We start from the raw sequence: 16,347 nt of genomic DNA, 5'->3' as shown, positions 1-16,347 counted from the left end.
ACTCCAGCCTGAGAAAGACCTTTTCCCAAGAAAAGGTCAATTCCATCGACCTTTCTAAGTGTACACCATCAAGGGGCGGCTCCATCCCCAAGCCTTTGGCTCATGAGACATTCTGAAGTCAGAAGCCAAGGGCAGATCACTTTGAGCAAGCTCTCACGGTGGTTCTGTCCTACTTTTTTGGGTATATGCCCCTCTGTTTAAAAATAAAGTTTATATGGATGAAAAAAAAAAAGGTCAGTTCCAGAAACTCAGTATGAATAAAGCATTTTACTTGCTTTTTCTATTAATCGATAACATATGTTGGTTTTTAAAAAAGCATGTAAGAGCTATGTAAATTGGAGCTTCAAGACAACCTCCCATCTCCCTAGGAGGAGATGGCTGCCCTAAACCCCCATACATAGAATCCACGCGCTGCCAGGGCTTAAATTTGATGTTGGAGAAATGAAAACTGCAAGCTAAGGCCAAAGCCTGGGTCCTGAGTGATGAGCAGAATGAGGACTGCCTCGGTTTCAGGCTGAGGTGCATATTCCAGGGGACAATCTCTAGGTGGCCCTTAAACATTCAGACTTCAAGCTCTACCTACAGTGTGAAGAAGGTGTTTCAAAAGACGTGATACAAGTAACTGTGAGTATGCAAATGCTCTGCGATGTGCTAGGCACTATTTGAATTTCGTCTAATTTATGATTTTTTGTTTCTAGCGTCACGGTTAGATACATCACAGATTCAAATGCTTTTTTAAAAAAGTACAGTTCTACTGCACTGTAACTGAATTAGCTTGCTTTAAGTGGATTTGTTAAGGAAATTTCACCTTGGTCAGTAACAAAAAAGGTGGGAAAAGAGCCAGGAGAAAGAAAGCAGCCCGGGGGAAAGCGACCTCAGCCAGGGAGAGGTTTCGGGTCCCGGAGGGTCGGGGTCGACGGACGGGGGGGCCGGCCACGTGGAAGCCCGCTCAGGACCTCTCCAGAAGAGGACACCGCCCCAGGCTGACTGAAAGGAAAGGGGCAGCAGACCCACGGGCAGAGCCACTGGCCTTGCCCCGACCCCTCAGGGCTTGAAGAAGGGGACCCCTCCGACAAGACAAAGGCGACAGCAACAGGAGGCGGAGAGTGCGCGTGCGCCACGGAACACGCGTGCGCGCTGCGGTCAGCGCCGCGGCCTGAGGCGTGCGGGGAGGAGGATCGGGAAAGGGCAGCGCCGAGAGGAGAGAGCCGGGAGGCGCGGGACGGCCGAGCGGTGGGGCGCTCGCGCGCGCCTACTGGTGGCCGGAGGAGAAGGCGCCTGCGGACGCTGCCCGCCCCCTCCCCTGGGGAGGCTCGTGCTCCCGCTGCTCGCGCCTGCGCCGCCCGCCGGCCTCGGGAACGCGCCCTCTCACCGGCGCGCGCCCTCGCAGTCACCGCCACCCACCAGCTCCGGCACCAGCAGCAGCGCCGCTGCCACCGCCCACCTTCTGCCGCCGCCACCACAGCCACCTTCTCCTCCTCCGCCGTCCTCTCCCGTCCTCGCCTCTGTGGACTATCAGGTAAGCGCCGAGGCTCCGAAATCTGCCTCGCCGTCCGCCCTTGCGCACCCCCGCGTCGCCGCCCCTCGCCCTCCCCCGCTGCAGACGGGGGCTTCGTGCGCCGGGCATCGGTCGGGGCTGCCGCAGGGCCCCTCCCTACTCCTGCTGCTCGGGGCCTGGGGCCAGGGCGGCCTGGAAAGGGACGTGAGCAAGGGATGCACGCTCGCGGGAGTGTGTGTGCTGGAGGGTCCACACCTCCCGCTTCGCGCCGACCCCAGGTGGAGGCTGTGCTCGCAGGGTGGGGCGCGGCGGCGTTGACTTGGAGGAGGGGGCTACTCTTCACTCTCGATCGCAGCCTCTTGCCGCAATGGGCGTGTGTGTGTGTAGGGGGTCCAATAACGACCCCCAAAACCGAACCCAAAATCCGCTGTCCCTGCCGCTTTTCGCCGTCAGCCGTAAAGAAGATGCGGATCGGGTTCTAGAAAAGATGATTCCCTGCATGCCCCTCCCTGCCCCTCCCGAGCAGTGGTTCCGACAGGGCCTTCACTGCCCCTGCTTTTAGATGGTGGCCGGCCCCCTCCCCATTTCCTCCTTCAGAAACCCGTAGGGGACATTTGGGGGCTGGGAGGAATCGAGGAGATGGGGAGGGGTCCAGGCTCTGTCACTTTAGCTGCCCTTCCCCCTGCGCACGCCTGGCAGAGAGACTCGAGCAGCGACGTTCCTGAGAGTGCGCGGCTTCCAGTGTGCACGCTCGCAAAGGCAGGGGTCACCTGGCCTGGCGACACGGATGGACTCGGCGGCCGCCGATCCCCGCTCGCAGGCAGGCACAGCTGTAGCCTTGCACTGACGGGCGCAGGGGCTGCAGGTGCATCTCGGGGCGGGTTTCTTTCTCAGCGCTCAACACGCCGGGCTCCTGGCGTGTGCGCTCCCTGCCGGAGGCGCAGGGCTGGCGCGCAAGGCTCTCCCCTCACTGCGGCAGTGGGTGTGGACCTTGGTGGGCGAGGAAGGGGGAGGATAGTCTGTGCCTCCTCCCACTCCCGCCCCCACCCCCGTTTTTTTCCCCTCGGAACGCGAGGTGCCATCTTTTTTCGGCGTGTCACGTCTTTGGTGCCATGCCAAACCGGGTGGCCAGGCTTCGGAGGACAGGGCGGGGCCTGGCATTAAACGAAGGGGGACAATCGGCGCTAAAATCTTGGCGTTTTGCTGCTGCGGGCATGAGCACTGGGAGCGTTCACCCAGCACCTCCTTCGGGGGCTCTTTGCTTTGTCTGTAGAGGTTACGTGATCTGCGCTCTCAGCCCTGGTTTCTGGCTTTTATTCTGAGGGTGTTTAGCCAACCTCCCTTCTACCCCCACGGACCTCTCTTTCCTTTTTTCGCTCCTCATTTCCAAGCCCATTGTTGGATCCCCAGGCTTGCTGGGGTAGATGAACCTGAGTCAATCCCCGGCCCCCGGCACGCCTGGAACGGGCGTGACCGCGCGCTGCCTCGTCTCGGAGTCTGTCGGCGCCAGGAAGCTTCTGAAGGGGTGGGATTCGAGTCTCTGCGCTCGCTGCAGGCTGTGGTAGTGGGATCCCGCCCCTCCCCATACCCCGAGTGTCCTGAGGACCACGCCACATCAGGTTGCCCAGGGAGGGATGCTGGCTACCCATCCGGGGATGGGTGGGGAGCCCCCGTGGGGCCCCTCCAGCTTTACGGCCTGTTGCTTCGCCTGGCGGGAGAGTGTGAGGAGGGGGACTTAAGGTGACTGATGCTGCGGCCACACCCATCTTTCTGAGCCCACTTGAGGGGGCGCGGATGGGGCATTGCCATGGGAACCACAGGCGTCCGAAGAGGGAACCTTGGGGCTGGCCCCACCCCTTCCCCAAGGAGATTGGGGACCCTGGGGTAGGCGGGGCTGCGCCCAGTCAGCCTCCTGGAGGACACAGGAGGAAGCCCCCAATCCCTGCGCCTGTGGCTCTTTCTAATTGGCCCCTGGCGGCCACAGACACACAGATAGGTGGCCCAAGGTGTATTTTTATTAATATTATGGCCGTACTGATTAATATTCTCTATCTGAAATGCGGGATTTTCACCCGAGTCCAAGTTCACCGCACCCCCAAAACCGAGTCTGGGGCTGCAGGGGGAACTCCTGGCCAACAACAAATCTGAGCCTCGCCCTCCTGTGATGAACCTGGTACGTGCGGTTTTCGGGCTAATTATGTCACTGAAAACCGGTGCGGGGGGCGCACTTCTGAAACGAATGAGCATCTAGGGGCTGAATCCTCCACGCTGGCCTCCCAGGTTGATCTGCATTTCTGAGGAATGGCTTGGCTTGGGGGAACGAGAGCCCGCCCAGGACCAAGCAGACCCTCCTCGACTGTGGCGTCGAGGGCTGGAGCCAGGTTGCTGCGAGGCTTCCCGCGTGGCTGGGCCCGCCGCGAGGAGTTGCAGAGCGGCTAGGGATGGATTCAAGCATCTCCTCTCCTCTCTTGCCCCTAGACAGAGCTGGGCGCGGGATTCTCTTTCCAGATGGAGCGAGGGTTTTGGGGCGGCCCTGGAAAAAGGGAGCCCGCAGTCACAGCTGCCTGTTGCCGTCTCTCGAGCAGAGGCATCACCTCCTGTCGTTGGAGGAAAGGGAGCCCGGTGAGGGTGAGCGTGTTTAGCCCAGTGCTGGGAACAAAGCGCAGTCCTCGCTTCTGCGATTTCGCTCCATTTTGAAATGTGTTGGCGCTTTAGTGGGGCCACTGCGGTGGTCAAGACGGGGGATCTGTTAATGGAGGAACCTCGAGGGGACGGTCCTTCGTGTGGCAATTGGGAAACTCCATCCTGGCTCTTCGCGCGCTTTAAGGAAATGGCTTCGCCCCAGGACCTCAAGGGATGCAGCGTTTGCGCGGATGACGGTGGGGCGCTGAACCAGCCGCCGCGCCTCTGGAAATGTCTGGGCAGGGATCCCGGGGCCATCGACGACTCCTCCCCATCCCCAGCAGGCGGGAGCTCTTACATTCCAAGCGACTCCCCTCCCCCTCTGGTGCTCACACACCTGTAACCCCAAGCCTCCCTCTCAGAATGGTCTGGGTTGGAAGGGATGATGGAGCCTGGGAAAGCGACTGCCCAGCTCACGCCTCTGAGCTGCAAGCTCAACAGGACCAGTTCTATCTGATGCCCCCGCCCCCTTAACTGACCTGTCTACAGCAGACAGGGAAATGTCTTTCCTACAGCAGTTGATTCTGGGGTGTCATTTTGTGTTTTGTGATGACTGCTTATATTTACTGTATAAGAATTGTTTATTTCCCATCTCCAAATTGTCCATCTACATAAATAAATTAATGGATAAACAGATAAGTGTGTCTCCTCCCCCAACACCCCTGCCCCCCCCCCCCGTTCTCCGGTTGGGAGTGACCCTTGAAGTTGATCCATTCCTTGGCCAAGTTTGCCGCCCTAACAGACGTTTAATAGGAATAACCTGGCTTGGCTCTTGCGTTCTCCTTTGGAGGATGTGGGGAAGGGGCTTTTTGGTTTTTGGATGAGTGACAGTCCATGACTGTTCCTACCTCGCAGACCTGGAAGGGCGTGGCTTTTAAGTGGTTTCTAGTATCAGGCACTGCTCCTCTGACAGGAACGAAAGAAATGGATACTGCCCATAAATTGCCAGAAAACTTAGAATCGGTTTGGTTGAGGAAAGGTCAGATTTATTCCGGTTGGAAAAAGAGGCCTTTCTATTAAATGTGCCCTTTGACCCTTGGAGGTCAGTGCCAGCCTAGAGATGTGATTAGATTGTGGTTTTCCTTCTGCCTTTTTAACATCTATTGATGCAGTCCATTTGTTGAAGATTTTAAGCAACTGTGTTTTATTCCACGTTCCCTCAGCATTTATGTGTGGTTTGGGTGGCTCTGTGGCTATGTGTGGGAACATGTGTTATTTTTCCAACTGGACATGCGATAATTTTCCAACTGGACCTTGCCTTCTACTGATGTATTCATTTAGCATCTTCCTTACTCTATCCTTGAAAAAGAATCACTCAAAAACAAAAAAAAAACACCTATATGGTTCTAATACAGGGCTAGACATACAAGGAGAATTTGGTCTATACCAAATGGATTTCATCCATGAAGGATAAATGGGGAAATATAGGTGAAGAGAAAGCAGAATGGAGGGCTTTATTCATGATCAAGGCAGCAGGAAGGGTTTGGGGACAAACCAAGTTCAGTCTCTCCCAGCCCTGTGTCCCAGTGATGCTCAGACAGCTGCCTGTGCTCATAGAGTGCCTCCCCACAGCCTCCGCCCTCCCCTCCCCACAGCAGCACTCCCTCAGCCTGGTCCCCATGGCCCACCTCCTTCTTATTGGCCAGAGGTGAAGATGACAGGAGAGGAGAGAGGCCACCCTCTACCCTAGGAAAGGAAGACCCTGCGTTGGCATCTTTTGGCACCTGGTGCAGTAGGTCAGTGGGAAGCAGGTGAGAAACGGCATTTGATTGTGCTCCGTCCTCCACCACTTTCGTCACCGCTGTGTTCAGAGACCCCCGAAGCTCCTCCATACTCCAGGAAACTTCCCCCTGGCCACTCCTAACTTGCCATGCCCAGGAATTCGGTGCTTCCACTAACGACTTGGAGCCAGTGGAAGGTTAGTGACCTTTGGGGGTCACCTCAGCAGGTGATGGGTAGAGAAGACCCCAGCCTCACCAGCTGGGCTGCAGCAGGGAGAGGAGCCCTCGTGGACTCTCCGCTGTTTTCCTATAAAACCATGGTTCTCAGCTGCGGGTCACTGAGATGTCTAGAGAGATGTTTTCATTTTCACAACTCGGGGAGGGTGCCACAGACATCTCACTAGTAGAGGCCAGGGCTGCTGCTAAACATCCTACAAAGCACAGGACAGCCTCCAACATCAAAATATGATCCAGCCCCAAATGTCACCACTGCTAGGGTTGACACTGGCACTGCTATCTTAATTACATTCATTGAGTGTCTTCTAGGAGGCTCTGTTCTAAGCACTTGTCTCAGATGATCTCATTTAATTCTCACAACAATGCTCCTATGTACCAGGTGCTGTTACTATCTCCGTGCTGGAGAAACTGAAGCACAGAGAGGGATAGTAACTTGCTAAAGGTCACAGAGCCAGTAGGTGGTGGAGCTGGGTACCTGACACTAGCTCCCTCCCCTCTCAGCTGCATGTGGGTTTACTTGGCCATTGTGGACTAATGTGGGAAGCCAAATATGATCTATAACATTGACCCAGTAGAGACTGGGCACAGTGGCTCACACCTGTAATCCCAGCACTTTGGGAGGCCGAAGTGGGTGGATCACCTGAGGTCAGGAGTTCGAGACCAGCCTGGCCAACATGGTGAAACCCCATCTCTTAAAAAAAAAAAATTGACCCAGTAGAATATTTATTCCTAAACCACTGTCTCACAAATGAACTTTTACAAGAATCTGTAATTGGAGCATGGCCCAGAACAAGGTTAGAGAGATGTGGAGTTAAAACTCAATTTCTGATGTGGCCCTGCCATGGAGAGTAAGGCCTTCCACTCCACCTTGGTGCTCTGTTTATAAAACAAAGAGAAAATATCTCTTCCCAAGGTCCTTAAACCTCTTCCCCCTAATCCAGGATTTCTGGACTGCTCTGCCATATGAAGGGGTGGCTGGTTTGATTGACCCAGGGAAGGCTGGAAATCAAGAATGGGGGATCAAGATGTAGAATCAGTGCGGCCAAGGTCAAGTCTCTGAATTTTTAGGGACATCAGATCCCCATCTTAGGTTCTGTGCCTCGGAGAGGTGAAAGTGTTGGCGCCCACTGAGGAGGCCCAGCTTTGAGACTGTGGGTGTGGGTTGAGTTGGGTGGACATAGGTAAATCCTCATGTAAGAATCCCTTTGCAAGGATGGGCCTGGGAGGCTTTGCAGTAAATATTCCATTATGCTGCGGTGCCTTGGGGCTACCTGAGAATCCTCTGTCTTGCTCCTGTTGCCTTGCCAAAGGGCTTGCTCTCTGAGAATTCCTCTCCCTAGGTGCCATGCTCCTGCCACCTCTGCCAGGTTCCCTGCCTGTCCAGATAGCTCCCAACTGCGTGTGAGGAGTTTGAGGCTGGTCACCCCCCAGAACAGGTTTTGAGCTTTCAGGGTTCCCCAGTTAAGAAACTTTCTGTAGGCATGCAGATAGAATGGGCTTCAGCAAAATGCAAACTCGAATAACTTCCAGGTATATTCTCTTAACTTTCTTTGCTTTGTTCATATTTCATCAAGCTTCATGCTGAGCCCAAGCAGGGACCCAATAGAAATCCAAACACCAGGTCAGTGAGTCCCCAAGAAATGCATTTTGTGCAAAGGCCATTCAAGGAAGGTTTGGGAACAGCTCAGGGGCAGACACTGTTCCCCCTCCGGTCCCCAGTGCAGGGCAGCACCCTGCATGTGGAGGCAGTCTGGCCTCATGGTTAAGAAGGTAGGCTCCCATCACGCCTCCTGGGCACAAGTCCCAGCTCCCTGCTCACTGTGAGACCTAAGCCATGTTTAGCTGCTTGGAGAGGTTTTTTTATCATCCATAACTTGGGGTATGATGGTACCTGTCTCACAGGTTGCCGTGGAGTTTAAACAAGCTAACCCGATACTTATCAGGGCCAAGCACATAGTAACTGCTCAGTAAATGACATATCGGCAGTGTCCTGTGGATGAGTGCTTGGGATTGGCTAAATGAGCAGAGGTGTCTACCAAGACCCTGGTGACAGAATTAGTTGAACAGACAAATTGTTACACTGAGCAAGGATAAAGATAAGGAAAGTGGGTAACTGCCCAGCTGCCCTGCAACCAAGCTTTGGGCAGAAGTGGATCCTCTGAAAATTGCACACACCCATGTTTAAATGTACACACAGAACTCTTGCCACAGGCAAGCAGAGATTCGTCATCTGCCGTCCCTGCTTCTTCCTTCCTGAAATCCACTCCATGCCAGGAATAGACTGCATTCTCTCCACCAGCCCAAACTGACCTGCCCTTTCTCCAGCCATCCTAGGAAGGGTGACTTGGCTTAGTGCATCGGGTTCAGAGATCTTTCCAGTTTACTCATTGAACAAAAAGTGAGGGCTGATCGAGAAAGTAATGGCAGTCAGGGAGGGCGAAGGAGGTGAAGAAGAGATTTTACAAACGAAGTAATTCAACAGGGTGCTGATGTTGGTAAACTTGCAAACAGGCTTCAGGGTGGTCAGTTGAGAATAGAGTAGAAAAAGGTTAAATAAAGCAAACTTGTGGTGTACTGAATCTTAGGAATTCCATGTATCCAATAAGCATAGTCATTTATGAATTAATAAATTAGACCTAAGAAGCCTTCTTATCCCTTAAATCAAGACTGAGTAACAGTATGTCAGTTTTTAAAAGTCATTACATCAGAAAATCATTTAAATAATACACATACATTTTCAAGATTTTACTTTAACTGAAACTATATAAATGTGAATATTCGCTCACCCGCCTTTTGACACAGGGCTCGGGCTCTTCCTGCTGTCTGGATCACCCGGTTGAAAGTCCTTGTCTTCTTTGCCTATGTCGCATTAATAATGCACTGTCTGGGTCTTACGATTTCAGTTTGGATTTGGGGTTTATATTGTGGAGTCATCTGGATGCAGAATCCCTCAGGCAGTTTACTTTTTTTTTTCAGGGTCTTTATCATCCCATTTGGTAGGAAATAGTACTCACCTTTATGAAGTCTTTCCAAAACATTCATCTTAATTTTCTTAAAATCAGTGAATGATTTGAAGAGTTTATCTTTCCCTCTGCACCTCTACTCCATAAGCTTGCACCTTATTTTTTTTATTTTTTTTTGAGATGGAGTCTCACTCTGTCACCCAGGCTGGAGTACAATCGTACGATCGCAACTCACTGTGACCTCCGTCTCCTGGGTTCAAGCAATTCTCCTGCCTCAGCCTCCTCAGTAGCTGGGACTACAGGCACCCACCATAATGCCCAGCTAAGTTTTGTATTTTTGTAGAGATGAGGTTTCACCACGTTGGGCAGGCTGGTCTTGAACTTCTGACCCAGATGATCCACCCACCTCAGCCTCCCAAAGTGCTGGGGTTACAGGTGTGAGCCACCTCACCCAACCAGCTTGCCACTTATTTAGGGTATGTGATTATTATAGCAAGTATGGTGGACCTGGAAAGTTTTGAATGGGCACAGAGGACCTTTAGTAAGTACTTGCCTGTGATAGGAGACAGTCCTGACTGCAGACATCAGGCTGTGTGGCCCCCAGCCTTGCATATTTACAGACCTTCCTGTCTTATTCTTATAGGGTATCAGGAGAACACCTACTGGGGAGACTGTTAAATAAGTAAAAGGTGGGCGTTCTCCCCGCCCATCTTCTGCCTGTCTGCCAGGACTAGCACAGCACTTTGAAGTCATTCACATAGAATCCCAACTTAAGAGGGCATTACAAAATCCTCTCCATCAGACTGAAAATAAGTTTAAATTCCCTTTGCTATATTAACTCCCCCGAGGAAAGCGCCTCAGATCGATGTCCAACAACTAAAAACAGTTTTAAGTCAGCAAATGAGAATTAAATCCGAAGCCATTGATAATAATGTTTCATTCATTCCTCTCCTTTGGCCCTGTCCACCCTACTGCTAAATCCAGGCATCAAAGAGAAGAGGGACATAATTATGTCTGGTCTCAGCTGCTGGTTTTCCTTCTAGCCTATGGCCCAGTTTTCAATTTTACTGGGAAGGCTGGTGATGTTGTCTTGGGATCTGAGTCTGCAATTTTACTACAAAAAGTCCAGGGATGCACTTTCATCCTTGCATCCTCCTCCCGGGGATAGCAAGGATATTAGAAGACCCCTGGATCCGCAATTGCTTGTCATATGATCTACAGATGGCACAGAATGCCAGGAACGAAGTGCTGGGAAGGACTCACTCATGGAACCATGGGACGGTGCTCCTCCCCCAGCGTAAAGGACAGCTCTTTCTCCTGAATTGGAGCCAGTATTCTAAACCATGTGTCACCAGGATTGTCCTGGATCGGACCCAGTTCTGCCATTGATTTGCAGGCCATTTCAGGAGTGCCTCTTTCCCATTGTTCTTAATTGGACAGTGGCACCAAACTATTGTCTTATCTCATCCCCCTCCAATGGCCTATCCCTCAAAAAGAGACTTCTTAAGTAATTGATAATCTAAAGCCAAATGCTTAAATGCCTAAGGGAAGGTTACAACCTAATGAATCTCTTTAGTTATGTGTATAAAAATGAGGCCAGGCTCAGTGGCACACACTTGTAATCTCAGCACTTCAGGAGGCTGAGGCGGGAGGATCACTTGAAGCCAGGAGTTTGAGACTAGCCTGGCCAAAACAAAGCAAGACCCTGTCTCTGCAAAAGAAAACTGTGAAAATCAGTGGGGTGTGACGGCATGCATCTGTAGCCCTAGCTACTTGGGAGGCTGAAGCAGGAGGATTGCTTGAGCCCAGGAGTTCAAGGCTACAGTGAGCTATGATTGTGCCACAGCACTCCAGCCTGGGTAACACAGCAAGACCCTGTCTCTAAATTTTTTTTTTTAATTCTGTTTATATTTACATGTATCTAAAGGGGAATATTCACTACTTATTTGTTGCATGCCTGGATTTTTTTATACTGGGCTTGCTGAAAACCTGAGCAGCTTTCTGCTTTGACAGTGCATCAGAATTTAAGTCAGCGTATGTTAATAAGCCAAGTAAAGGTTATATATGCAAATACAACTTGTCTATAACCTCCTGTTACATTGGGGCAGAGCAAAATCATACTGTAGATGCATATGAAGCTGTCCCTTTCATAGCTGCTCACTGCCAGGAAACATGAGGAATAGCCGTTTGGAAGAGTCGCCAGCCCTCCCACCATCCGTTTTCTGTCTTGTCTTTTCCCTGTGAGCAGGGGAAATTCCACGCTGGCCCCAATCCCCAGTGCAGCAGCTCAGCCTCTGCCTCCCTCTGCTGCTGCTCTCCATGAGGCCAGCTTAGAAATGGAGGATTTTATAGAACATCCCTAAATCCGCTTGAATAATGGAGTGATCATTCATAAACTCACCTGAACCTTCTTAAAACCTATTTAATATTTTTCCCAGATAATCCTACAGGGATAACTTGCCTCCTGGGCTTCTCTCCACCAGGTTCAGTTCTTCCTTTAGTGCTGAAGTTCCTCCCTTCTTAGCATCTCAGCTGCGCCTGGGAAAAGGCCAGCGGAGGCTGCACTCTGTTCCCTGTGGAGTGTTAATAAAGACTGAATAAATTGAAATAAATCCCTTTCAATGTCACTAAAGTGCTATAAATAATCATGAACCGATGTGTGATGGCTGATGAGAAATGCAAGAAAAAACTTTTAATCAGTAGGATTCATGCTATAAGTTGACAATCTGGGCCAAGTTAAAAAAAAAAAAAAAAAAAAAGACCTTAAAAAAGATCTTATCATTTGTTGCCAGCAAGACTGAATTCCAGAAGCGAGCCACTCCCTCATTTTGTGTGCCCCTGTTATCTCTGGCTGCTTAGGGTTGCCAAGCCCTGAATTTAATTGCAGACTTCCCATTTTTCACCTAGGAGATTTTTGGTCAAGATTAAGATTTCCCGTGCCTACATATTTCCATCTGTGAAATGGAGATTATGCTGTCTTTCCCCTCAGAATGGATGATATTGTGGTCTGTCCTCTGTTCACATAGTCATAGAACTGAAATAAAACGAGATTATTCCTTTGAGCTTCTCAGAATTGCTGCAGGGATGGCGGATGCCTCCCGGGAGCCGAGGTCAGGTGCTGATCTGAGGTCTTTCATGGGCTGACTTTAGCCTGATCTGAAATAGTATAGCTGCTGCCACCTGCCTCCGTTAGCGCCAGTCAGACGGTGCAGCTGGTTCCTGGGGTGAGGGCTCAGCCAGCAGGGTCCGTGCCCAGGAAGGATGCATGGGTGGCCACAGTTCAGCCTGCACTGGTCTTGTCTGTACCCTTCTTTAGAAGGAAGGAGACCCAAACCAGGGTGCAAGACAGTGGGTGGGAATGCCTTGAGCATGACCTCAAGTGATTTCCAGCCCCTGCCAGTGCTGACTTCTCTGGGGAAGGGCTGGGACTTCCTTCTTGGCTCAAGTCATGACCCTTGGATGGAATTTCCTGGGAGCTTTTCCGTTTTTTCCGGAGTTTTCAGTTTCTTCCTAATCAGACAGGGACCTGGTACAGAATCTCATATTCTAATTATGCCTAGGAGCAGCCTCTCCCGGCCACTCGAAGTGTTTAGCGTGTGACAGGAATTGATTAAGGCAAGAGTGATTAAATTAAAGCCAGGCGTTGACTTGGATGGTGTAATATTCTGATGACTGTTTGGTGGCAAAGGCACGGTGAAGGCTTGTTAATTGAACTGCTTGCACCTGGAATTTGAACTGAGCCGGAGTGGGGCTGAAGTCAGTTTGCCTTTACCCTGTGAATGGAGGTTTCTCTGGAGTGTGGATGGTGGGAGGTCAGGGCATGTGTGTAACCCCACCCTGACAATGGCCCATCTTTTCTCTAGCGTGGCCAGGTTTGGGTGCCAGTCCTGGGTGTCCAGTGGCCTCATAGCCTTGTGGTTTAGTAAAATGCTGCCCCCCATTAACTGACTGGTCCGCTCCACTTTGGTCACTGGAATCTGCCATCTTTTAGTCCCCAGTATGGCAAATTACGGAGCCTTAAGCTCTTCTCCTCCCTCTGCCTCCTGGAACAGACCCGTCAGTTTCTTCCAGGCATTACCTCAGTTTGCCCTCTCTCTTTCCAGTCATATTCTCACCATAATAAAATGAGTTTAGCCTTATCACCTCACCCTCGGATCCTTATGGAAACAGTAATGAGCTGTTCCCTGTTTCAGTTACAAAATTCATATCCAATCCGTTTTGCATGCCTTTGCCAAATTCTTCTCAGAGCAGCCCTGTCACCTGCCCTGGCCCTCTCCAAGTGTGGTCCTGCCATGAGCATCGCCTGCTAAGCCAAGCTGGCCTTGAGCCGCCAGCCCGGGTCCCCACGCCTCGGCTCACCTCCCTGCCGAGTCCCACCTCCTGCTTCCCGCCAGCCTGCCCCATGGCTCCTTCATAGACATCGTGCTCTTTCTGCCCCTTGCTCATCCATGGCAGCCTTGCCCCTCTCTCCCTGCCCCACCCCCTATTTCAATCGCCCTGACCTTCCTCAGTCTCTGTCCTGCCTGGAGCCTTCCCCAGCCATGGCACTCGAGCTCCAGAGACTGCACGTTTCCTCTTACCTGTGGCAGCGCCGTGCTCCCCAGCGCCTCGGTTTCCCTGCATCTGTGTAGGACTCATCTGCCCACAAGCTGCACATCCTAAGAGGGCAAGGACTGTGGCTTACATGACTTTGCCTCGCCAGTCACAGAGCTGGGCGCATACGTAGCTCAAAACCCTCTTGATTAACACAGTTGGATGCTGAGAAGTCAAACAGGCCGATGTCAAATGAGCTTTCCTTATTTAAATCAAGTCAATCCTCCACCTACTGGTACCCAGTTCCGGTACTCTATGTACTTGGAAATAATAAAAACCACATTTCCTTTAAAATATTCTATAATTGTTCCTTTGTCCTACTTCAGACCAACTTAACACACTCCCCATTGGTCCAAATGAGTTTTGCTATACGAAGATGCTGGTAATAATAGCAGCAGCGGATTATTCTTCTAAAACCATTGCCTCATTTAATCCTCAGTCCCAACGAGGCGGGGATTATTGTCCTCATTTTGCAGAGAAGCAAACTGAGGCTCAGAGACTTCACAGCTGGGGAGAGAGCCAGATCACGCCTCTGTCCAGGCCCAAGCCCTCCCCACTTGCCTTCCTGCCTCTGCAACCTCAGAGCATCCCCCATCTGGATCCACTCGCTATGCTAGTTGTGCAGGAGCCAAAAGACATGTCTTTAGTGCTAAGGACTGGAGGAGCCGTGCCCTCCAGCCTCTGTGACTGGTTCATATGTAACACGAGCCTGGAGAAATGATCTGAAACTAAAGGCAAGCCTCTAAACCAGGCTGCTGCTTCATGGCACCGGTGACGGCAGAACCAAATTTAGCGCTGTGGGCAGGTCCACACTTATCAAATGGAGAAGCTCATTTTTCTTCCAGCTCATGTCAAGCATGAAAAATGTTCACACACAGCCCCCACACATGCTTTCCAGAGAGAGGGGTCCATGTGGCTAGAGGCTGGAAGATGTGGATGAGAGGAGCCTGGCGTGCAAGCCCGGGGAAGATGGCATTCAACCTTCTCAGACAGTGTCTACAGGGAGAGGTTTAACTGAAAGTGGGACTGTTTCCCTGAGCAAGGCAGACGAAGTCAGCCCTCTACTGTTAAGAAAAAGGGTTTTTCACAGTGGCTGGGCGAGGTGGCTCACGCCTATAATCCCAGCCCTTTGGGAGGCTGAAGTGGGTGGATTACGAGGTCAGGAGTTTGAGATCAGCCTGACCAACATGGTGAAACCCCATCTCTACTAAAAATACAAAAATTAGCCATGTGTGGTGGTGTACGCCTGTAATCCCAGCTACTCGGGAGACTGAGGCAGGAGAAGCGCTTAAATGTGGGAGGCAGAGGTTACAGTGAGCCAAGATCGTGCCACTGCACTCCAGCCTGGGTGACAGAGCAAGACTGCATCTCAAAAAAAAAAAAAAAAAGAAAAGAAAAAGAAAGTGGGTTACAGTGAGAGGGGAGGTGGAGAAACTGAGTCTGTATTTACCAGTCTGTTGGGCTACACCGCCTGATGCCCCTTCCTCAAAAATCCACTTTACTTTCCCCATGTCTACACCAAAGTGGTTCATACTCTGAGACCAGGAAAACGGGGAGTGATGGGGAACAGAGAAGGGAGAAGCTCACACAGCTGAGGCTGGGGTTATGCATATCAAGTTACTTAGAATTTGCAACCTCACAGGGTACTTTTATGGCATTGAAATACACTTCCCACAGCCACCCTCCCTCTAACTAAAAGCAAGAGTCATTTCTCAGTTCTAGTCTTGCCTCCCACTTCCTCCACATTTTAGAAAATCCACCAGCTACAAAGTGAAGATTCCATATGTGAGATCCCACCCTAGTTTCTGTTTTGTCGGGGTTTGGAGCAGGTGGAGCAGGCACAGGGATCATTTCAGCCTCTAAATTGTATTAAGGGTGAGTACTGAGTCATTCTTCAAGAAAAGTCTTAAAAGCGCATGAAGCTGAAAGGTGGGGCCACCTGTAGATAGCGTCGTCAACCTGGCCCTGAGCACAGCCTGTAGAGGCCCCCATGGATCCTGTGGGAGCTGCAGAGTGTGGGCGCCTTGGCACACAGCCCTGGGTGCAAAATTAGGAGCGGACAGAGGGCATCTCTCTGTCACCATTGGGCAGCCGAGGGCACACTGGTCACATCTGTACCCCGGGTGCAGGGTGCTCATGGTCTAAGGCGATGGCCACATGATCGACACCTGGACCCCATGAACACTTGGGATAACCTGGCTTTTTGGATACACAAATATTGATCCAATCTGAACTAATTAGAAGGTCAGTCCCAATAAAAAATCTAAGTCAGCTAGGCGCAGTGGCTTACTCCTGTAATCTCAGCATTTTGGGAAGCTGAGGTGGACAGATCATTCGAGGCCAGAAGTTCAAGACCAGCCTGGGCAAATAGCAAAACCCTGTATCTACTAAAAATACAAAAAATTAGGCTGGGTATGGTGGCTCATGCCTGTAATCCCAACACTTTGGGAGGCCAAGGCAGGTGGATCACCTGAGGTCAGGAGTTTGAGACCAGCCTGACCAACACAGCAGAATCCTGTCTCTACTAAAAGACAAAAATTAGCCAAGCGTGATGACATGCACCTATAATCCCTGCTACTAGGGAGGCTGAGACAGGAGAATCACTTAAACCCAGGAGGCAGAGGTTGCAATAAACTGAGATCGTGCCACTGCA

General features: G+C 51.3%; 1 protein-coding gene across 11 annotated transcripts in view; it reads left to right on the top strand.

Annotated features, from left to right (window-relative positions):
• Window positions 1–1,180: 1,180 nt before the first annotated feature.
• MAPT (microtubule associated protein tau) overlaps window positions 1,181–16,347 on the top strand; it is a 130,404-nt gene continuing 115,237 nt past the window's right edge. For 10 of the 11 annotated variants that reach the window (XM_017549298.2, XM_017549297.2, XM_017549292.2 and 7 more), the window contains exon 1: window positions 1,181–1,519. The gene's annotated coding sequence lies outside the window, so the exon portion shown is untranslated. Of the gene's footprint in view, window positions 1,520–2,575; window positions 3,672–16,347 lie in introns of those variants that run through there. The other variant, XM_037745986.1, reaches the window with a different exon arrangement.

This window comes from Cebus imitator, unplaced genomic scaffold (genome assembly GCF_001604975.1).
Source record: "Cebus imitator isolate Cc_AM_T3 unplaced genomic scaffold, Cebus_imitator-1.0 Scaffold217, whole genome shotgun sequence".
NCBI classification, from domain to species: domain Eukaryota; kingdom Metazoa; phylum Chordata; class Mammalia; order Primates; family Cebidae; genus Cebus; species Cebus imitator.
This window is presented reverse-complemented; position numbering and strand designations above follow the sequence as displayed.